General features: G+C 35.5%; 1 pseudogene; it reads left to right on the top strand.

The window, feature by feature from the left end:
- The first annotated feature begins 1,834 nt into the window (after window positions 1–1,834).
- LOC142548383 (uncharacterized) lies at window positions 1,835–9,389 on the top strand (annotated as a pseudogene).
- The last annotated feature ends 10 nt before the right edge of the window (window positions 9,390–9,399 follow it).

The raw sequence follows: 9,399 nt of genomic DNA, 5'->3' as shown, positions 1-9,399 counted from the left end.
GTTAACTAAGTAGTAATTATACAAAGCCTGATAGGGAATAATAATATTCCAAACAGTAAATCAATCACAAAATATAGAGATTTTTCTGAGTATTTTCGTGCAAAAAAGAAATTAAAATTCGAATATCATTATATCTACAAAAAACACATACACACACATAGATCAGAAGTGTGTGTGTATATATATATGTATGTATAGCTAGGGATGGTTGCTGAGGTTGGAGGAAGATTAAAATCAGGTGGAGCTAAGTCTCCCTACAATTTTGCGTGTGGTTTTCATGTGGGGTTGGAATTGTAGCTCAAGTGTGCCACTAAATAGGGATACACACACTCCACATATAGGCTATATGGGGGATATGTACTGAGGACCGGCCTTCTGTCTTTTTAAAAAAAAAAAAAAAAAAAAAAAAAAAAATTCGAACGAGTTTTTCTATTTTATAAAATTCTTTAAAACTATAATTTGATTTCTTCTTCGGAGGTGTCGGTTGATGTGAAGGATGAGATATTAATTGATTATACATCTTTACATCTAATGTTTTGACTCGTGAAGATTGACATATGATTAGAATTATAAATCATTATATTAATTAGGCTATTTCCACTTTCTCTATTCCAACATATTCTCTTTCAAAGTATTGTTCGTTGTAATCACACGGTGTTTTTTTTTTACTTTTGGTATATAATTATACGCAAAAATTTGTGTGAGACGGAAATTTATTTGAATCATTTGTAAAAAAAAATATATTTTTTATTGTTAGTAAGAGCATGACTGACTCGTCTCATCACGGTCTTTTGAGACCATGTGATAAGAGAAATATTCTAATTTTAATATGCATGACTAAAATAAATTAGCTCAAAAGAATCAATTAATATCTGTCATTCATTCATGAAAATATTATTATAGCCCATAACACAGTTGTAGGGTTTGACTGAGATATCCTTTTCTAGGGTTGTAAAGCAAAAAGTTGCTTTTTCCGTCTTCTGAACCACATTTTGTCGGAGAGTGCCTGGGCGAACATGGAGGATTGAGAATATAATATACATTTTATTAATATCTCTGTGGATTTAAATTATATTATAAAATATATATTATGTAATTCCAATTGAGAAGCCCAATGGGTGCCAAAGTCCAATTATTGTTTTGCATTTGGGTAGGCCCAATTACTCTGATGCCGTTTCCAAATTCGTATTTTTCAAGAATTAAATAAATTAATTTCTGTTATGAGCATTGGGTTGAGTTATGGGTCGATCGTCTAACTGAAATTTCTCCCTTCTTTGCCATTTCGCACCCTGGCTTCCTTATGTTGCCGATTCATTTTTTGTTTTGAGAAGAATTGAATGCGTTCTTTTATTCATAGCTTGCACATAAATACAACGAAATCCTATCCGAAAACCAAATTCCAACAGAAATCCCAAGAGATCACCACCCTAACTGATTATCCATACAAGGGATGATACTTATTTGAAAAATAATGATAAGCTACTGAAGATTGGGAAAAAAAAAAAAAAAAAAAAAACAACCAAGTGTCCAATAAAGGAAAAATCCTAATCTGTCAAGCCTGTGCTTTCTGTCATCCCGTGCGTGAACCTCTTGAAAACCTGCGCCTCCTTTTCCTTGGGCTTTGCTGGGTTTCTAGACTTTTGTTGGGCCTTTGAAGTCATTAAAAATTCGTGGTACTCTTTCATGATCTTCCATGGCTAATTAATTCACTCGTAATTATGCGCTGTCAAACAATCAGGATTTTTATGTATAATTGCAACATTTACTGGATAGAGAAGCATGTTTCGAAAAGAGGATGCAACTAAACTGTAACATTATTGAAAGCTCAAGTAATATGTTGGCTGAAGTAGTCACATTAACATGGTCCTTAACACCAGTAAAATACAGTTGCTTTTTCTTTGTATCTCAGACGAGATTTTAGAATGTTTTCTTATTTCTGGTTTAAGTTGTGACTGCAGGCATTATCAGAGCTACATGATCAAATCCCACCTTTCCCCAGGGCTGAAGCCATGAAGATTAATTATTGAGGAAGATTTAGGTTCTCCTGTGGATGCATTCTTCAGCTATTTCTCCGAAGAGCCGGTAGCTGGCAGCTTCATTTGGGCAGGTGTAGAATGTTAACAACTTATGTTATTAACAAATAAATTTGGGAGTACCAACAAAAGAACTAGATATATTGATGATTTTTTTTAATGAGTCATATCACCATTTGCACGTGTTTTTATGTCTCTTGACATTTATAGGTTTACGAGGCAAGTACTCTTGATGGGTTTCGAGTTGCTGTGAAAGTTCAACGTCCTAACTTACGCTATGTGGTTGTTCGAGATATTTACATTCTTCGCTTAGGGGTTTGTTTAATCCCTTGTATTTGTATTATATCTGCCATTTGAACACAGCCCTATTATTTTAATTTTTTAAAACTATTTCAGCTGGGACTACTTCAGAAGATAGCCAAAAGAAAAAGTGACCCTCGATTGTATGCTGATGAACTTAGAAAAGGGTTGCTTGGGGAGTTAGATTACAACGTGGAGGCAGCAAATGCTTTAGACTTCATGGTAATTCTTAGTTCTAGACTTAAGTTAGTTGCTTTTGGCGCAACACCACTCCCCGAATTCCTGAAAAATTTAATCAAGTATGGAGACATTCTTGAACTCTTCGTGAGTGCCAACCCACAGTGCTACCGCTATCTTTATTCTTTCCCAGCACTGTTATCGTGATTCGTCCTTTTCATCAAATATTCTTCTGTTTCTTTCGAGCCAAACGAACCAGCAAATGCACTGAACAACGACCCGCCAAAAAGTTTTTCCCCTGATACCTGTCTGCTGGCCAAGGTCCATAGCAAATAACCTCTCTGTTGATTCCGGCATCACCCATAGTAGCTGGAAGTTCTTTCAACGCCATAGCCCACAAACCGCACGAGAATGGACAATGGATGAGATTGGACTTTTGTTTATCATTAAGTATTAAAGTTTTGTGTAGATTTTGATTTAGTGGATCGCTAATCCACTAATGTAATTGACACTTAATTATTAATAAAATATCGTTTCTTATAAAAAAAAAAAAAAAAAAAAGAAGAGCTAAATGGAACTTGTTGACATAAGCTCGATTAATTGAATTATCTGAAATTTTCAAATATATGTTAACTTCAGCGAATGGATTAGGATGTTAGCGAGACAGGTTCTTTCCTTGATAAAGGTAAATGATGGTTACTTCTGGAGTCTAGAGCTATTATGTGAAACATATATTTATTTCCAGTCCATTTTCATTGAATTTGTTTTCACCTCAGTTTGATCTTTTTCTCTGCAGGAAGTTCATTCTCGCTTTCCGTTTATTTGTTCGCCTAAAGTATTTCTGCATTTGACCACAAAAAGAGTTCTCACTATGGAATGGATGGTTGGGGACAGTCCGAACGAGTTAATATATGTATCTTCAGAAGAATCTAAGCAAAAGCTTCTGGATTTGGTATCTTTATTCCATTAGACTCTTGTATTGCAATACTGTATAAGAGGAGCATGCATTTAACTAGAAAGCTATTACTCCTTATGAGCTTGTATAGTATATCATACTACTTTGATTTTGAATATAGTACATGTGTATCCACAAGTTGAGGTTATTTTTTGGGTTTCACACGATAATTGATGGAGTTGCATACTTAGAACATAAATTCCTAGTTAAATTATTCCTGGTTGCAAAAGTAGTAGAGATATGGAAGGAAATTTAATTACTAAAACATACTAGTTGTACCTATGGCCTATAATGTCCTTGCCAGAGTCTTGGTGCTTGAACCAAAGCTGTATTTGAAAGGTTTACAAAATGAACACTTTTTTCCCTTCTATCCTTGTTATTGAGTACCTGCAGAATGCTTGAATTTTAATATAAACTCCTAAGACCATAAATCTGGTTGTAAATTTCCAGAGATCTACAAGAAAAAATATAATCTTGCTAGAACTGCAAGTTCAGTGACGTATGTCTTTGTCAATGCCTTGCTAGGGAAAGTACAGCTATGGCATTATGAAAAGTGAATTGCTTTTATTTTAAATGGATTTACTATTAGAAAGCTAGTTCCAGTTAATGCACAAATTGTGTTTGCCCCTGCAGCGTGTATTCCTTTTTCCAGTATTAATCTACCAGTAAGGGGACTGAATATTAGTATCACAGTGTTTGGAAAGAAATAAATTATGGATGGAAGATGTTAAGCTAGATGGTGACATTTATCGGAATACATTCTTGCAAAACAAGGATCACATGTCTCATTTTAATTTAATGCTGGAAAAGTAGCCAACTCTCATCTACCTGTCTAACTTCTAGTCTATCAGCTCTTTTTTTGAATTATGCTTGTTGACTCTTCTGCCTCGAATACTCTAGATCAACAAAGGAGTAGAGGCATCGCTGATTCAGCTTCTTGAGACTGGCTTGTTGCATGCGGACCCACATCCTGGAAATTTACTTTACTTATCATCCGAGAAAATTGGGTAAATTCACCTATAGCTAAGTAGTTAGTGATATGATGTTTTGTACATACGGATAATATTTTTTACATATGATATTTTCATACTTCTTCTTCATACAGGTTCCTTGATTTTGGCTTGGTTTGTCGGATGGAGAAGAGACATCAATTTGCTATGCTTGCTTCCATTGTGCACATAGTGATTGGTGATTGGGCATCCCTTGTGTATGATTTGACCGAAATGGATTGTTATAAGACCGGGAACTAATATACGACGTTTCACCATGGTAGTATCCATACATGTAGTTATTTGGTCTTTTCATGCATATATACCCTGTTTTTCCTTGCATTTCAGACGACCGTCTTCTGTGTAGAGGCGTTCTTTTGATAGCTGGCAATTTGAGCGTTATATTCTGATGTGTCATGAGGTTGTATTTAAAAATATTTATTGGCATAATTAACATTATTTCAAATCATTCAGGACTTGGAGGATGCCCTAGGGGAGTTGGAATTTAGCACTGGAGTGCCTAATATTAAGTTTAGTCTGGTAAGAAAGTCTATTTATCATCGTGAACTTGTATGATTTCAATTTCTTGATGTACTTTTTCTTTTCATTTTTAATGTTATTCTAGACAATTAACGAGTTGCAGAGTTATGTTTATCATGTTTTGACCAAAGAATTTGGAACCCATGCATTTATCATCACATGAAACTTATATGATCCCAGACAATCTAGTTTGTCAGGTTATATAGCTCGTGTCACTTTTCTTGATGATCAACAAAGATTGAGAAAGATTACTGAAGCTTCACTTTAAGGTCCCGCCATGTAACAGAATGTCACTTGTTCTTCCGGAAACTGTTTGAATGATCTTTAGATTTCCCAGTTGGGTGTGGGTCAGTTCTGCATGTACCGTGCTGGTCAACTTTTCAATGTACCTTATTAAATCACTCGCTGTGTATTGTCTCTATTCTTCATTCTGAGGACAGTCCTAGGCGCAGCAATTCTTCCATACCATCTTAGCTATCTGGCGCTGCTATTGGCATAACAACCGGTAGACCATAGGTTTGGCCCAACCCAGTCCTCTATGAAATATTCAGGAAATGTTGTAGGGGTTGCAATTAAGTGGATCTTTTATTTAATTTCGAATATTGCTCTCGCCACACTTGACACTGGGTGGGGTCATAGAATTGCAGGACTTTGCTCAGTAATCAATAGAAATCTGTCTGTGAGTCCATGTCCTGAATTTCCCCTATGCATGAGATTAGCAGCTGCTTTGATTTTTTCCATTCACTGAGATGAATCAATCTGCGTGTTTTATTCATCTTTATATCGATATTTCCATTTCACTTTATATTGTTTATTGAACATCTCAGTTTCTGATGATTATATACTTTTATCTTATGTTCACTTCTTTCAGGGAATATATGTTTCCTCATATTGGAATACCCTTTAGTTTACTCGCAGATTTCAGTAATTTCTTCAGTTAAATATCATGATGTTTTCATGTTGATTAGTTTTGTGACTACTTGCTTGATTACTTGTTCTAAAGGTTCTGGGAAAAATATGCTCTATAGCATTGAAGTATCATTGCCGCATGCCGCCGTACTTCATACTTGTCCTGCGGTCTCTTGCTTCTCTGGAAGGTAAGATCTCTAAAGAGCTTGTGCAAAAAATCTGTAACTGTGTAGACGTCATGCACATACACCAGCTCAAACATGTTACGTCCTTTTGTTAAAGCGTAGAATTTAGGAGAACCATAGTGCTAAATAATATACTAGCTCCAACAAATTGATAATTTCTTTCTTTGAATAGTTCCATGGGTATGATTTATTACATTCCTAGCTTTAAGAATCAGTATGTTTTATTTGCATAATTTCTGGTTGACAAAATGGTCAATATGATGTTTGTGGGAAATGCCAGCCTCACTGTTTAAATGAACCATTTAAAATTAATCAAGATTCGAGCTTACATCCTTCAAACAACCTGAATAATTAAATGCTTAAATGTTGCTATTGTACTTTCTCTGCACCTAAGCAGTGGACCTATTATTAAAGTAGAGTAGGTGTTTTGAAAACTATGATTTAGTCCAGTGCTAGTTCCAAAAGGCTCGTCTTTAATGACATATTGCAACAATGTATAACCATTACCAATTCATTTTTGAACAAGCAGTAGCTGTTTCGGTCATTTACGATTATTATAACCCCAGCCAGTCTGATAAATAGGTAGTTGCAATTATCTACGTGTCTGCGGGAGAATGAATTTGAAGAAATATTCCATTTGTTAAAACATCAATTTGCAGTGGGTTGTATTATGTGTTTTTTTTAATATTGAAAGTCGTTTTCTTAAATAGATTAGAGAGAAGGGAATAAATTTAAATGAGTTTTTTTTTTTTTTTTTGCCATGTTCATGAACAAGTTCATCTGTAATCAGACTCCAGTTTTAACAAACTATCATTATGTCTTAAACTGATTCAGATAACAAATCACTACCATCATGTCTTAAACTAATTTGGATAACAAATCTTAGAAGCATGTCATGCCTACCTATCAGATAATCTATATTGTCGTACAGAAGAGAAAGCAAGATGTGGTGGCTTAATTCTTGTCTTTAAAGCAAGGGCATTATAAAGCCGTGTAATGTGTTGGAGAAGTTTGTGTCGCTTTATTTAATGATCAGATTTCTGGATGGTTTATGCCTATTGCTTCTTCTCTAGTTGCAGTTAAAATGGACAAAGGAGTTTGCTCTTTGCTGACAACATTAACTATGTGTATTTTTTGGTTGTGATTTGTTTAGAATATTTATATATTAATTTTGCCCTTATGCATTTTCTACGTGAACCAATGCAATTAAATATCACGTGACAATTTTATCTGGTTTGTTCATCTGTCCTGCAGGATTGGCAGTTGCTGCAGATCCAACATTCAAGACATTTGAAGCCGCATGTCCTTATGTTGTCCAAAAACTTCTTGTTGATGATTCTCCTGCTGCAAGGAGAATTTTACATTCGGTACTTTGTTGATTTTGTCACTGCATTATCCTTACTTATCTGGCGATTGACTTTGATGTTGACTTCTGTAACTGTTGCAATGTGACACTGGTTCTTTACTTTGTAGCCTATGAGGTTGAGCATATTAATGCAGATGATTTAAGAAATTGAGTTATGATATGACCTTGTTTCGTGGCTAATACATCTTTCTTTCTGATTCTTTTTTGTCTTTTTTTAGGGCGAGACCATAGTTCTGGTGTATACTTTGGAAAATACATCAAGTTTATTACCATCACATCAAATGCAAATAATGTTGTGAATAACAACGGGATGTTTAGGAAAATGATGTTATAGTTCATGGCAGCTTTTTGTTGGTTAGTTTACTTAAGCTTTCATTTCAGGTGGTATTTAACAGGAGGAGGGAATTTCAATGGAATAGGCTTGCACTTTTCTTTAGAGTTGGAGCAACCAGGTATTTCTTCTTCTTTTTTTGAGCAACCAGGTATATTTTACTAATGGCTTTTCTTTTCAATTTGAGTTGGAAGAAGATTTTTTCATTCTGAAACTGTAGTTTGGCAATTTATATACCCAATTAGAATACAGTGTCGGTTCTCGAATGGGATTGTCTTTTGATTATTTTTGTAAATGTAACTTCTGTTCCGATTGATTAGTTAACAGTTTTAATCTAGTGCTTTTATCTAGAATATATTCTTCCATTTGATGTCCAGGAACCGGTTGCTCTCGTTGCTGCCGTCAACTACTAGAGCTTCTCTTGGTCATTCAGTGCAAGTTGCCCCTGAAGTTGATATGGCAAATCTGGTTTTCAGACTTCTGCCATCTAAAAATGGTTCTGTCCTAAGAATACTTTAAATGATTGCAGTGAGTACCTATTCACTGCTTAAGCCGGTTTTTCCTAATTGATTCTTGGTGGTGACAAGGGTGGGAATGCCATTAGTATTCATTCTGGTTGGCTCAAAGATTATACGAGTATGAGTGGGGGATATTTGGTTTCTTCTTCACTGCCATTTTGCTGGTTCCATTTCATCTCTGTATGTTTGCCAGAGCTGGTGTTTCGATGTCCGAGCCGAAACTTTTGACCCTAATTAATGTCCATCTGAAAGTGATTATGTTGCACTTCATATGGAATTTGTGATATAATAGCTGGTTAGTGTAAAGAGTAGATTGATGTTGTTACCATTATATTTTGAGTTTTGAGCTTAATGAAGTAACATATTTATCAACAGGATGGAACTTCATTGATACAAGCAGCAGTTTCGAAGGAGGCAAGTCCTTTCCGTCAACAATTTTGCATGGCCCTTGCTGATACAATGTACAAGTGGATGTGTCGAGCTTTAGTGAAGTGGTTCAATCTTTCCAGATTAAGCTCCATAGTGATGGTAGCAGGTGAAGCCAAGCACAGAAGAACAGGTTCTTCTACTAGAAAAACTTCTCCAAGTAGTGAGTATGAATCCATCCTTCGAGATAGAAGGCTAAGAGTTATTTTCTCAAAGGCGGTATATTCCGCTCGAAAAGACCAGATGTTAATGCTGAAATTCTGTTGGTCTTCATTTGTAATGTTCTTTGTGGCATCAGCCTTGGCTTGCCATTGCTTATTTGTCTCTCTCGATGAAGCTTATGTGGGTCCTTCATCCTATCCTTCCAAGCAAATCGCTATGGCTGTATAGCAGCAACCAGAGCTCATTGCTGTGCGTCGAACATGTCATTATGATAATCTGGTCGGTGCAAGTCTGTTGGAGATATGCAACGTGTACATGCGTGATTTTCAATGTTGTATATCATGTTGAGATATGTAGGTACAAGTTTAACATTGGAATTAGCATCCACAGCTAAAGAACATCGTCACTTTTGTTGATGTGATGTAGTCTTACATATAGTTTCTTTGCTTGCCCCTTTTGTTCTTGTCAATAATTTACAATCTTGTCGCAGTTGATTTCTGTGTTTTGC

The sequence above is a fragment of the Primulina tabacum genome, chromosome 6 (genome assembly GCF_025594145.1).
Source record: "Primulina tabacum isolate GXHZ01 chromosome 6, ASM2559414v2, whole genome shotgun sequence".
Classification (NCBI taxonomy): Eukaryota; Viridiplantae; Streptophyta; class Magnoliopsida; order Lamiales; family Gesneriaceae; genus Primulina; species Primulina tabacum.
The sequence above is the reverse complement of the archived record's forward strand: the minus strand, read 5'-3'. Positions and strand labels throughout refer to the sequence as shown.